Source organism: Chenopodium album, chromosome 10 (assembly GCF_948465745.1).
Source record: "Chenopodium album chromosome 10, dcCheAlbu1.1, whole genome shotgun sequence".
NCBI classification, from domain to species: domain Eukaryota; kingdom Viridiplantae; phylum Streptophyta; class Magnoliopsida; order Caryophyllales; family Amaranthaceae; genus Chenopodium; species Chenopodium album.
Window position 1 is genome coordinate 12,517,817 of NC_137843.1, and position 14,717 is coordinate 12,532,533.

The window sequence follows — 14,717 nt, forward strand, 5'->3', positions numbered from 1 at the left end:
ACAATTATTTAAGAAACTCCCAAAACAGTGAAAATCAAAACACTCAAACACCATCTCTTAATTTCTCTAATCCTCAAATGTCTCCAATCCGGCCAACTCTCCATTCATCCATAAATGATAATGAACATCATGAAAATCCTTATAACCCAAATATTCAAATGAATAATCACTATGGCTATTATAATCCTCTTATGGTTAGGCTGGGTAATCAACCTACCCATCCAAGTTATACTCCTCACCCTTTATATTTAAGTGAATCATTTAAGGTCCACGAAAATATAAGAAGGGATAGCATAGAATGCTCAAGCACACAAGAAGAGTCTCTTACTTCTAAGTTGGGTCTTGAATCTCAAACTGAAGCTGACTCGGAGGAAGCCAATGATCATTCTAAAAGCAAAAATAGTAAGTTGATGTGGACCCAAATTAAAGATGTCGATTTATGTAGAAGTTGGATAACCATTTCAAAAGATCCAATCAAGGGCAACGATCAAACTAAGGAACTGTATTGGAAGAGTATTGTTGAATATTACAATGTGTGGAGGACAGAAGGTCCAGAGGTACATGTAGATAAAGCTTCCAATCATTGGTTCAAAATGAGTGGCGAAGTTAATAAGTTTAATGGATGCTACATTCAAGTAAAGGATAGCCATCCGAGCGGCCATAATGAAGACGACATTATAAATAAAGCCAAGGTACTATATTCAAACCGTAATGATAACAGAAAGTTTTCTTATCTATATGCTTGGTAAATCCTTCGGAATGATCCAAAGTGGCAAGAATTTGTTCGAAAACACGGTGCTTTGTCCAAGAAATCAAAAATTGCAAGATCAAGTGGTGAAAATTTTCCCTCATGCAACTGAAGATGTGAAAGTGCTAGATGAACGTCTAATAGGTCAAAAGGCTGCGAAGGAAGCTGCAAAAAGGAAGAACAATAAAAAGAAGGGCAATGACACTGTTGCTGATAAGTGGACTAACTTTGAAGATCTGGCTAAGAAGAGACTATCACTAATGGAGGACCATATTCGACAAAATGACTTTGAGTTACTATGCAAGGATACTTCAAATATGGATGAGAGAACAAAGAAAAATCATGAACAAGTAAGTGAAATGTTAAGGGCCAAGTATGGAATGTCTTAATAATTAAGATCTAGCAGATTTAAATTTATTAATGTTTTAGATAATAATTGTAGGGATTAATATATGAAGTAAGTTTTAGCAATTAATATTTTTGCTTATTTAGGGTCGCCTTTTTTTAGCTATGTCGTGTTTTTAGAAAATTTTTGGGATTTATGATTGTTTGAGCTATAATGTAATGGATTATTAGATAATAAACTTAAAGTTTGGGTTATGCAAAAAATTGTGAATTATATTTTCTGAGCATGTCCCAAAATAATAATTTTGTGTTTATGTACATAACTCCTCATTATGTATTGACCACTTAACAAAGTGTTGCTAGTAATCATATAGTAGTGGTAGGATAGGATGGAGATAAAAAAAGATATTATCCTCAAAAAGTGTAATCAAAGTAGAGTACCGACAATGATTATTGAATTGTAGCCATGATAGAACAATTTGGCATCATGATAATATATGTTAGTGTTGTTTCAATGAATACTACAAGAAAGGGGGGGTTGAATTGTAGTATGAGAATTTAGCCAAAATTTTTGCGGAATTAACATTAAGTTAGCTAAAGGAACTGAGAGATTAACTGAAGGAACTAAAGAATGCAAGAGAGATTTTACGTGGAAAACTCCTTGGCCCTAACAAGGAGAAAAACCATGACCACTTGGGATTTTGGGAAAAGAATCTTCACTAGAATAGGGCAAATAGTCCTATTACAAGCTAAAGACTCAAACTCAAGTTCTTCTACGAACTTGAGACCCTGAGGAACAAGTCACCCAACTTGTTACTCTTCTCTTCTCTTTCTCTCTTCTCACTTCTCTGTTCTCTCTTCTCTTTCTCTTCTATTTCTCTTCTCTTTCTCTTATCTCTCTCTCTTCTCTTTCTCATACACAAATGTTCACTCGAACTTCCCCATTCCCCAATTACAACTCGAAAGAAAAACAAACTCTAGTATAAGAACATTAAGAACACTCTAATCAACTTATGTGGAATTGGACGCTTGACTCGATCGATTAAAAGCTTGAAAACTTATGTGAGCAAGGACAAGTTTTTTCCAACAGAAATTATGAACTATTTATAGAGCAATAAACGCTTTGGAAAACTTCATTGTGCAGCAAACCCATTACGCCACTACTCATGCCCACTAAGAAGATCATGTCCCTTATTTTAAGGAACCATGAACTCCTCAATTTTGCAGAACCACGACTTGAAGAAGAACGTGGGAGAGTAGGCCGCAAGTTTTGGAAAACATGGAAGATTTTATTTTGTTAAAAATATTTTCCGAAAATCAGAAAAAGAAAATAAAATCATATTTTCCGAAAATCAGAAAAGGATAAAATAAAATCTTTTTGTTTGAAAAGATAATCGTTAGAGAATAACAACTTTCCTAAAAATTAGCTAGCACAATATTATCTTTTTAGACCAATTCCACACAGTAAATTCGAATGTAACTAACTTTCTTATACTTACATAAATCCTAAAATATGTAGAATATTTAGTCTTCATGTTTCTCTGATGAAGCTTCTACTCCGAGGCTTCTGTTCCTTGGAAGGAACTTCTCTTCTCTGGTGATGCTTCTTCTCTGAAGCTTCTGTTCCCTGAGGGAACCTTCTCTTCTCAAGTCTTCATTTCTGAAGCGCCAGTTCCTGTGAAGGAACTCTTCTTTTTGGATAACTTTGTTTCTGGCCTTCCTGTTCCTCATGGTATCTTTGCTCGACACTTAATTCTCCTAGTCTTTGCACTGATCACACACTCAAACAATCAAGCCTTTATTAGTATGTAAGTAAGTAAGGTTGTGTCATCATCAAAATCATTAAATCCAACAATATTCCCCCTTTTTGATGATGACAAACAATCCAAACTTACTTACAAGGAAACAAAGATAATCCATCCTAAACTAAAGAAGGAAAATGCAAAAATATAATGCAATGCAAAAAGGGAACTACTGAGTAAAAATAAAGACAGAAAGCAAAAAGAAGAAAAATTGCAAAAATGGAAAAACTTGTATTTACATATACCTGCCTGTAGAGATGTAGGCTTGCTGAGAAGACTTCGAACAGAGACCATAGAATGATTAAGTTTCCTTGGATAGTTTGCATCTTTTCCCCCTTTTGGCATTATCAAAAACCAACATACAAGCATAGTATACCATAACACAGCACCATCAAGTGGTCTAGTGTTAAGACAAGAAGCATGCATATATAGAGAAAACATTCACAAAGCATATAGGCAAAAGCATTATAGACATTCATCATCCAAAACTGATTTAAAAACATCGGCCAATGTACCAAATTTGCAAGTTCACCAAAAAAACTAAAGTGCCCAAGATATTACAGATCAAATTTAAAAATTGTTTCCCAAAAACAAATAAACAGAATTTTCATCAACATAAAAAGGCTGCAAGGAAAGAGAGGTTAGGAAGCAGTGCTCTGGTCATCATCAACAGCAAGATCCTCAAGCTTCTTGCTGATTTGAGACACGATGTCCTTCACTGTGGACTGTCTCCCCTGTTCTGAGCTCTTGACCAGGTTCTTCAGATCAGCATCAAGAGTGAGCACACTCTTCTTCAGTTCCTCCATCTTCACCGTTGACTGCTCTTGTTCTTTCAACACCCTCTGGAGCATCTCCTTCAACTCCTTCACATCCTCGCTGGGAACCTTAGGTGGGGAACTAAATGCTGCAAAACATGAAGTAGATGCATACTTGCCCGAAGTAGGAGAGGTGGTAACTTTCTGCAGTTCCTCCTGTACCCCAGTTATATCTATGCAGATAGGTGCTGGGGCCTCCTTTTTCTTCATCAACCTCAAACTCTTCCTCTTCTTCTTTCCCCCTGTCTCAATAACCTCTTCCACCTGCCTTTCCTCTTCCTCCTCTTGTTCCTGCAACTCCTAAACAACATTCCCTATGGCCTCTCCTGCCTGATCTTCTCCTACTTCCCCCTCAACTGAACCACCTACTTCTTTTGGCCTCCTTTCTTCCTGCACAACTTCAAAACACCCATCTACAACTTTCATCTTATGGTTTTCAAGGAAAATGGGTTGTATATATTCAGTGTTTTTGAGGGGCAGGGGTTCTTTGTCAGCAAAGGAAATGCCAAAGCTTTCAAACACATAAGTGAGTAGGTTACCATATCCAACCTTCCAGCCTTTAGGAACACAATGAGATAGGTGTTGGATCATGATAGAGGGAAAGTTAATTTGGATCTTTTTGGCTAGGCAATAGATTAGGACAAAATCAAGCTTGTTGGCACTGTCTCTCTTTTGAGAGCGAGGGATTATGTCATTGAACACAAACTTTAGCAGGATTTTGTCAAGAGGGGTTAGGACATTGTGGTTTATGTAGGTTTCCTCCGGGTCACCTCCTAAATACTCCACTATTTCATCAATATTAGCATCAGGAATGGGGTTCCTTATCACATTATTTTTGAAATAAATATCATACCCAGTATTAGGCACATCAAACAATTCAGCCAGATACATAGCATCAAACTCAATAGCCTTCCCATACACACAGCAGTGAATAGTACCCTTAGAGTACTTAAAGCTTTTGCAAAAATCTTTCATAGCATCAACATACAAACTTCGATTAAAACACTCACCCAACAGATTCACCCAATTTTGATCTTCAAGCAAATCCAACAATTCATAAAGCTTAACAGATTTACACCAAGGTAAATTAAGTGCCAAACCTGTCACAAAGTGATTGCTGATTTTCTCCTGTTTCTTCATAGACGCAGGCTTGTCTCGATAGTTGACACCCATCTCCGAAACGCTTTCTTCCTCTTCTTGCATGTCCTCGATTTTCCTTTTCCGGGAAGAATTGGACTCAGTAGGAGATTCCTTCTTTTGAGGCTCATGATTTCGAGTTTCGGGGATGATTTCCATGGTGATTTCTGGAATAGGGTTTGTGATTTCTTCGGCTTCAGTTTGGGTTTTTGGTGAGACAGACATTGGTGAGAAATTTTGATTGGAGTGATGAGAGAGAAGGTAATTTTTGAGTGGTGTAAATTTTGGTGAGGCTGACATGTTTTTATGGTGGAGGTAACTTGAGGAAGTGAATAAGTGAGGTGTCATTTGGGAGGTGAGGTGATTTTAGTTGATTTGACACTCCTATTTAATGCTTAGGGAAACGTAAACCGTGTTTCAAGAGAGTAATGGATGTAGGCAACTTTTGAACAAAAGATGATGATGAATTTTGATATATTCATCCGAATTTAGTGTTTAGATAAAAAATTGGAATTTTGAAGATCAGATAAACACAACAATTTTATCTTTTGAATTCAATTAATGAAATCACTTGCAAATACAACTTGATACACGGAACAATTCAACAAGGCTCATGCAATCAATTTTGGACTTCTAATATCTATGGCTTTCAAATTTACATGCCCATTACTAAATGTTACTCCTGCTCACAACTTGCCTTAACTATGTAATTAAACATATAACACTTGTGCACAGTATACAATAGTTTAAGCACGTCAGTTTAAGTTTCATACCTGAGGGAACTTGATGCATTTTTCTTAGTATAACTTAATCATCCCAAGTTCCATTCTCATCTTCTCATGCCTTTCTCTATTCAAGGGCTTAGTTAATATATCTGCAATTTGATTGTCAGTTTGGTAGAAATCTAACTTAATTAAACCCTTTTCAACATTATCCTTAAGGAAATGATGCCTTATATGAATACGCTTGACTCTTGAATGATGGACTGGATAAGAAAAACAAACTCTAGCATAAGAACATTAAGAACACTCTAATCAACTTATGTGGAATTGGACGCTTGACTCGATTAAAAGCTTGAAAACTTATGTGAGCAAGGACAAGTTTTTTCCAACAGAAATTATGAACTACTTATAGAGCAATAAACGCTTTGGAAAACTTCATTGTGCAGCAAACCCATTACGCCACTACTCATGCCCACTAAGAAGATCATGTCCCTTATTTTAAGGAACCATGAACTCCTCAATTTTGCAGAACCACGACTTGAAGAAGAACGTGGGAGAGTAGGCCGCAAGTTTTGGAAAACATGGAAGATTTTATTTTGTTAAAAATATTTTCCGAAAATCAGAAAAAGAAAATAAAATCATATTTTCCGAAAATCAGAAAAGGATAAAATAAAATCTTTTTGTTTGAAAAGATAATCGTTAGAGAATAACAACTTTCCTAAAAATTAGCTAGCACAATATTATCTTTTTAGACCAATTCCACACAGTAAATTCGAATGTAACTAACTTTCTTATACTTACATAAATCCTAAAATATGTAGAATATTTAGTCTTCATGTTTCTCTGATGAAGCTTCTACTCCGAGGCTTCTGTTCCTTGGAAGGAACTTCTCTTCTCTGGTGACGCTTCTTCTCTGAAGCTTCTGTTCCCTGAGGGAACCTTCTCTTCTCAAGTCTTCATTTCTGAATCGCCAGTTCCTGTGAAGGAACTCTTCTTTTTGGATAACTTTGTTTCTGGCCTTCCTGTTCCTCATGGTATCTTTGCTCGACACTTAATTCTCCTAGTCTTTGCACTGATCACACACTCAAACAATCAAGCCTTTATTAGTATGTAAGTAAGTAAGGTTGTGTCATCATCAAAATCATTAAATCCAACAGTTAGGTTGATTTTTGCAGAAACAAAATAGTATTGACTATCTAGTGACTAGTGAATCAGTACTACTATAGTTTATAGTTAGTTCATAATCCTTAATACTCCTTAATACTCGTATTTAGTTATTAATAATATTGACCGACTATCTAGCCATTAGTATTTGTGATCTTCTACATTTTTTAAAAACTTAGCCGTTAGTATTATAGTTTTCTACATTTTTGTTTAAAATTAGCTACTAGTTTCTACATAATTATAGAATTATTATATGTCAGGTATTCTATTCTTTCTTTCTATATAACACCATTAACAATATAACATCTTTTAGTATCTACTTCTTTTCGATCTATTCTTAGACTCCAAATCAAAATGTTTGAAAACCCCAATTTATGCTACAATATTGATTGGAGGAAATTTTGGGCAGAGGAATTTATTGATGAATCATATGAAGAAATGGGACGCTTCCTACTTGAGCAGTTAGAAACTCCCTCGAGGGATTATGTACCCCGTGATCATGAAGGTGGTGCAGAACGTTTATACCAAGACTACTTCTCTACCAATCCTGTGTATCCACAGCACTTATTTCGCAGAAGGTTCAGGATGAGGAGGGAGTTATTTAATCGTATTGTGGAAGCCCTCGGAAATCATTCAAAATATTTCACACAAAGAGTTGATGCTGCCAAAAGAATGGGATTGTCTCCCCGTAAAAAATGCACTGCTACCATTCGCATTTTAGCCTATGGAACCCCCGTTGATGCTGTTGACGAATACATTAAAATAGGCGAGAGCAATGCTATAGAATGTTTATTCAAATTTTGTCGTGCTATTATCGAGGTGTTTGGAGATGTGTACATAAGGAGGCCTACAGCTGAAGATGTCCAACGATTGCTACAAATGCATGAAGAGTGTCATGGTTTTCTTGGAATTCTTGGTAGTCTTGATTGCATGCATTGGGCATGGAAAAATTGCCCAACCGCATGGAAAGGGAAATACACCTGAGGTGGTTATGGGTATCCAACAATTATGCTTGAGGCAGTCGCCTCAGTGGATCTTTGGATATGGCATGCTTATTTCGGTGTTGCAGGATCAAACAACGACATTAATGTTTTAAGCAGATCAAATTTGTTCCAAGAGACGTTGCAAGGAAAAGCTCCAGAGGTTCATTTCACAATTAATGCAACTAATTACAACATGGGGTACTATCTTACAGATGGTATATATCCCGGGTGGGCTACATTTGTCTAAACATTCTCACATCCCCAAGATCCCAAAAGGCTTTTATTCAAGAAAAAACATGAGAGTGCAAGGAAAGATGTCGAACGAGCTTTTGGAGTACTTCAATCTCTTTTTGCAATAATTCGTGGACCTGCACGTTGTTGGCATAAACGCAGGCTCCATGATATAATGGAAGCATGTGTTATATTGCATAATATGATTGTTGAAGATGAGAGACACACATACACAAAAAAATTTTCTCGGGATGATTTCACACCAATAATTATCGATGATGTTCATCAAGGGCACCCTTTAGATTTTCGAGCTTTTCTTGAAAGGGATGCAACCCTTCGAGATACAGATGCATCATCAACTAAAGGCGGATCTAGTGGAACATATATGGAGTTGTTTCGGAGGGCAATCCCTTAATGGATAATATGCTTGTTTATTAATTTTATAATATAGTGTTTAACTTTTGATATTGTTATAATTGTCGCTGTTACTATAAACTTTTTTATTAATTATATGGTTTAGTGTTTAACTTATGTTGTTATGTTATTTAATTACATTATATTGAATATGTATATATTGGTCTTATTATATTTATTTATTTGATTTTTTTTTTAATCAGTCAATATATTTTCTAGCTAATGTATATCACATGGTCGCAACTTGAAATTATATCCTCCTTTTTTGAAATTATATCCTCCTAGAGAAAAGTAACAGTCCATTTAAGAATTTTAAACGTATAGAGTTGGAGTTGTTACAGTCTAGCCCCTTCCCTCATATGAGAGTGACATACATAAAAATTGACCGTAAAAAGTCAATGAAAATAAAGAATGTTTTGGAAATAATTTCATTTTCTAAAAATAATTTTTTAAAGTAAAATATTAATTGAATAAAAACAATGTTAAGAAATTAGCTAACCATTATTGCGCAAATTAGCTAGAAAATGGAGTAGCTTAAAATCCTATGTGGCAATGGCAAGCTAATTTGGTAAATGCTTGCCATTGGAGATGCTCTAAGTTATATTTGGACTTACCTAAAAGAAAGTGGTTCAAATTTTTTTTTCTTTACAAATTATAGAAATTTATGGTTATTTAGTATAATCACATCCATTTTAAGTACTCTTGGCTAGATTTACTATCACTATATCTAACCAAGATCTTATTAACATAATCATGGTTCTTATTATTAAAGTAGAAATTCCAAATTTAAATACTGAAAATAGTTAAATTTAAATCATTATTATTAAAAAAAAAAAACAATGATCCTTGTCTGTATTGTGATTTTGAATTGGAATATTGTTAAATTTAAATCATTATATGTCGAGTGATAGAGAGAAAAACTTGTCGAGCGAGGAAAATGACCTTCTGCAAAGGTCAAACAAAAAAATCAAACGTGGATTCGATGGTGTTTCAAGCCACAATTCTGCTTCTAATCCTGATAGTGAGGATGAGATGGAAATGGATTCCTTTGTGAAGGAAACGCCAGGTATTAGGTCTACAAACCCTAATGGTATTTCCTATAGTCAAGCTGCGAGTGGTAGTGTTCACTGTCATAACCCTCTATTTGGCGAAATAGGCTTCGATGAGGATGTTTCTGATGATGATATCCCTAATTCTGATGAGGAAGATGATGAAAGTTGTCCAACAATCCTGCTTACGAGAGAAGAAAAAAGGAGGCTTCGAAGTCCTTGGTTGAGTGCCTTAATTATCAAATTATTTGATAAGAAGTTAGGGTATGAAATGCTAATGAGGAGGTTGAAAGCTAAATGGAGTCTTAAGGGTGAAATTGCATTGACTGATGTAGGGCACTCGTTTTATGTGGTTCGCTTTAGCAACAAGGATGATTATGATTTTGTAATGACTAATGGTCCTTGGATGATTGGTGACAGCTATCTCACTATTCGAAAGTGGGTTCCTAACTTTGTATCTGATGAGGAGCCAATTAAGAATTTAATGGCATGGGTGAGAGTTCCCTAATTGTCTTTAGAGTATTTTGACAGGGAGTTTTTATCTCAAGATTGGTTCAAAAATTGGAAAAGTTATCAAGATTGATAGAAACACTGAATCAATGGATCGTGGACAATATGTTCGATTTTGTATTAAAGTGGATTTAACCAAGCCTTTATTGTCTAAGTTTAGATTGAATGGAAAGGTTTGGAGGATTCAGTATGAGGGTTTGCGTATGATTTGTTTTAAGTGTGGTTGATTGGGACATAAAGAGGATGGATGTGGCCTATTCCAAGATTAAGAATGTCCAGCATAAGGAACCTGCTAAGATTAGCAATGAACAAGGCATCTTTGATAGAAGCCAGATCATAAAGGAGAGGCCTGAAGTTCAAGATAAATATGGTGCTTGGATGATTGTCCAGAAGAGCAATAGGAAGTATACTCCTAGGCAGAAAGTTCAAAGGCAGCAGAAATCAAATCCTGAGCAAATTGTTCAAGAACAGATTAAGGGGCCTGCTAAGCATCAGCAGCCCCAAACCTGGAAGCCACGCAAGGATAGTGCTAGCACCCATATTTTATCAAACAGAACAGAGGAGAAACAGGGGTCTCGATATGCTGCTCTAGCAATAGATGAGGACATTGAGGATGTCCAACAAGAGCAGGATGCTGCAGCTGCTGTGCCTAATGAGGCGAATGACTTGATGGATTCGGAGAAACAAAATATGGATGATCCAGCAGTGATTGGTTTACCTCGTCAGAAGGTTCGAGAGGGGGATGATTTTATGGAAACTAATGATTCAGTTGTGAGTTTGGGAAATCCTATGTGGAAAAAGATATTAATATGGAGGATATGGTTGATAATATTGGAAATTTGGAAGATTCTCCAAGGGATTTGATAATTGGTGAGAAAGTTATCTCTTTGGCAAGAGATAATGTTGGCAACAAAAGATTGAATAAATCTTTTAAGGAAGACTTGAGGGCCCCTTTAAGTTTACATAACAAATCTTTTAAACCATCAAAGCAGCTTGGAAAAAAGGGAGAGTTGAAATCTTCTTTCTCGAATTCTAAGAGTGTGAGTAGTGGTGGAAAAGAGAATTGGGTGGAAGTTGCATCGCATACTCCTACTGCTCTTAGGGATCAGTGTGTGAGTTCTGGTGAAGTTGGGAATTTTAATTGTCAGAATGAATATGAGTCACGTGCCCATAACCTTGGAGACTCGAGTCCCTCCGGAGTACGAGACTTTCTTGGATTACCAGACGGAGGGTCCTTCATCAATCTTGGTTCATTCACTGGCAAACAAAATCAATCTCATCGTGAGTTCGTTCCTGCTCCCAGAACACATGGTGCCAGAGATGATGGTATTGTTCCAACTCCCAGTCGAGACGGAAAGACCAATGAAGGCTCTCAGGGAGGTGTTCCTTCGAATGTTGCCTAACGTTCCTGGTAACTTTTTTGATAGCTACCCAATTTTTCCAGAATTTAATATGTCTATTAAGATCATGATTTGGAATGTCCAAGGTGTTGGAAATAAATTAACGATTATTCGTGAATTATTCAGGATCAATGATCCTTCTGTTATGGCTCTTGTTGAAACTCATATGAGTGGGGAACAAGCTTCCCAAATTTGCAATAAAATTGGTTTTACAGGCCAATTGCGTGTTGAGGCTCAGGGATTTCGAGGTGGAATTTGGTTATTTTGGTGTGCTGAGAAGGTTAGTGTCACGCCTTATGGAGATCACACTCAGCATCTTACGGTGGAAATTGCGAAAATAGGTGATGAGCCATGGCTTTTTTCAGCCATATATGCTAGTCCTGATAGCACTTTGCGTAAAGAACTTTGGGAAGAATTGGAGAAAATTAAAGACAACTACCAGGGGCCGTGGGTTTTGGGTGGTGACTTTAATGAAACTTTGAATATGTCAGAGCGTAATGGTGTTGGAGGATCTGAAATGCAGCGTAGGTGCAGAGAGTTTTCTAATTGGGTGGAAAATAATGAATTGATCGACTTGGGATGTTCAGGCCCGGAGCACACTTGGTTTAGAGGGGATTCTTCTGAGACATTTAAATCAGCAAGGTTGGACAGAGCATTTGCCAACGAAGCATGGAGGTTAAGGTTCGATGAGGCTGCTGTTAGAAACCTTCCAAAGGCTCAATCGGACCATTGTCCGATTCTCATTAGCACGTCAGGTTTTACTCCTCTGCCTGATGCTATTAAACCCTTCCGTTTTCAGGCCGCGTGGTTGAATCATCAGAAATTCTCGGAGTTTGTCTATAAAACTTGGGACAGCAGTGCTCCCCTGGTTCCTTTCTTGAAGAATTTTGCGGAGAAATTGAGTTGCTGGAACAGGGAGGAATTTTATAATATTTTTCGGAAGAAATCTGAGCTTTGGGCGCGGCTTGGTGGCATTCAAGCTGAGCTTTCGAACGGTAGGCAGCGTCATCTTGTGAAGCTTGAAGCAAAACTAAGAAAAGAACTGGATGAGGTTTTAAATGATGAGGAGATGTTGTGGTTTCAGAAATCTCGAGTGGAGGCTATTTGTGATGGAGATCGTAATACTCGATATTTCCACCTTGCCACTGTAATTCGAAGAAGAAACAATATAATCGAAACCTTGAAAGATAATGAGGGAAATTGGGTTGCTGATGGTGTCGAGGTTAAGAAGCTTGTAGTGAGTTATTGGGAGAAGCTGTTCCAAGAAGAAAATCCTCATGGCGAACGAGTTCATCTTTTATGGGATTATTTCCCGGAGTTAGAGAAAAAAGAGTATGATCAAGTCACGCGTCCATTTAGTCCCTGTGAAGTGGTTGCTGCCCTTAAAAGTATGAAGTCCTTCAAAGCCCCGGGGCCAAACGGATTTCAGCCAATTTTTTACAAGAATTTTTGGGAGTTGGTGGAGCCGAATGTTGTCAGCTTGGTTCGTGATATTTTGGATGGTAAGGACTTTCCAATTGGGTTTAATGATGCATTTTTAGTCCTAATTCCGAAAGTTGATGTGCCTCAAAAGACCAATCAATTTCGTCCTATCGGACTATGCAACATCATTTATAAGTTGGTTACGAAGGTTATTGTTAATCGTCTAAAACCAGTGTTACCCAAGCTTATTTCCCCTACTCAGTGTTCTTTTGTTCCGAAGAGACAAATTACGGATAATGTGATAATCGTGAAAGAGATGCTTCATACGATGCGTAACAAGCATGGTAAATGGGGTCTCATGGCTATTAAGATTGACTTTGAAAAGGCATATGATCGTCTTCGTTGGTCCTTTATTAGAGAATCCTTGCTAGAACTTCGTTTACCTCTTCACATTGTGGAAGTAGTCATGAAGTGTGTGACATCGACGAATCTGCAAATATTGTGGAACGGGGAGCCAACTGATTCTTTTAAGCCAACCCAAGGGATTCGCCAAGGAGACCCTTTATCTCCGTATTTGTATGTTAGTTGCATGGAGAGGCTTGCTCACTTGATTGAGAGAGAGGTGAAATTAGGGGCTTGGTTGCCGGTTCGAGCTAGTAGAAACGGGCCTCCTATTTCGAACCTAGCATTTGCTGATGACTTAATTTTATTTGGTCATGCAACTGTGGAACAAGCTGAGGTAATGATGCATTGTCTCGAGCAATTTTGTAAGGCGTCTGGTAGCAAAGTGAGCATTGATAAGTCTAGGGTGTATTTTTCACAAAATACACATTTAGATGTTCGTGATGCTATTAGCAAAACCCTTGGGATGGAGGAAACTGAGGATTTTGGTAAATATCTCGGAGTTCCTACTATCAATGGTAGGACCTCTAAGAGAGATTACCAATATTTGGTTGATCGTATTAATGGCAAGCTTGCTGGGTGGAAGACTAGAACTCTCTCTATGGCTGGCCGAATGACTCTCATTCAATCTACTCTGAATGCAATCCCTTTCTATACAATGCAATCCACCAAATTGCCTAGATCGACTTGTGATGATATTGATAGGAAAGCTAGAAAATTCTTGTGGAAAGAAGATGATGAAAATCGCAAAGTTCATCTTGTAGCATGGGATAAAATCACTCGACCAAAGCAGGCTGGGGGTTTGGGTTTGAGAAATATGAGGCAGTCAAACAAGGCTTTTCTTGCTAAGCTAGGCTGGCGCTTGTTAGCAGAGCCTGATGCTCTGTGGTCACGAGTGGTTCGTGCTAAGTATTGCGATTATCGCTGTGATATTGATATGTTCAAAGAGAAGGCTAATTGCTCGAATGCTTGGCGTGGCATAATGAGCAGCATTGATGTTGTTCGTAAGGGTTTGAATATGGCAGTTGGCAATGGGAATCGTACTTTTTTCTGGCATCATAGATGGGCTTGTGAGGATACTCTTATGAGCTGTGCTATTGTCGAACCCCCAATTGAGATTCAAGATCGTACTGTTCGTGAGTGCTGGGATAAAAATACAGGGTGGAAAATTGAAGAATTTGCTGAGTTTCTACCTGAGGATGTTCTCCAACAGATTGCAGCATTTGAGCTAGAAGAAGATGATGAAGCTGTTGATTCCATCTCGTGGAATGGTTCTTCGTCTGGTGGATTTACCTTAAGTTCAGCCCTGAATATTGTTCGTGAATTAGATGGAGTTTTTGATGTTGAGAAACAGGGCTGGGCTGATATTTGGCGTCTCCCAATTCCACAAAAAGTCAGGTTTTTTATATGGATGGCTGTACAGGATCGGTTGATGACAAATGTTGCTCGTTTTATTAGAACTTTGACTGATGATCCTAGGTGTGCTTTGTGTAGTGAAGCTGAGGAAATCGTATAAAACCTATAATTATATCTAGGAAAATATCTTATAATATATTTCCCCAAAAAACGCCTC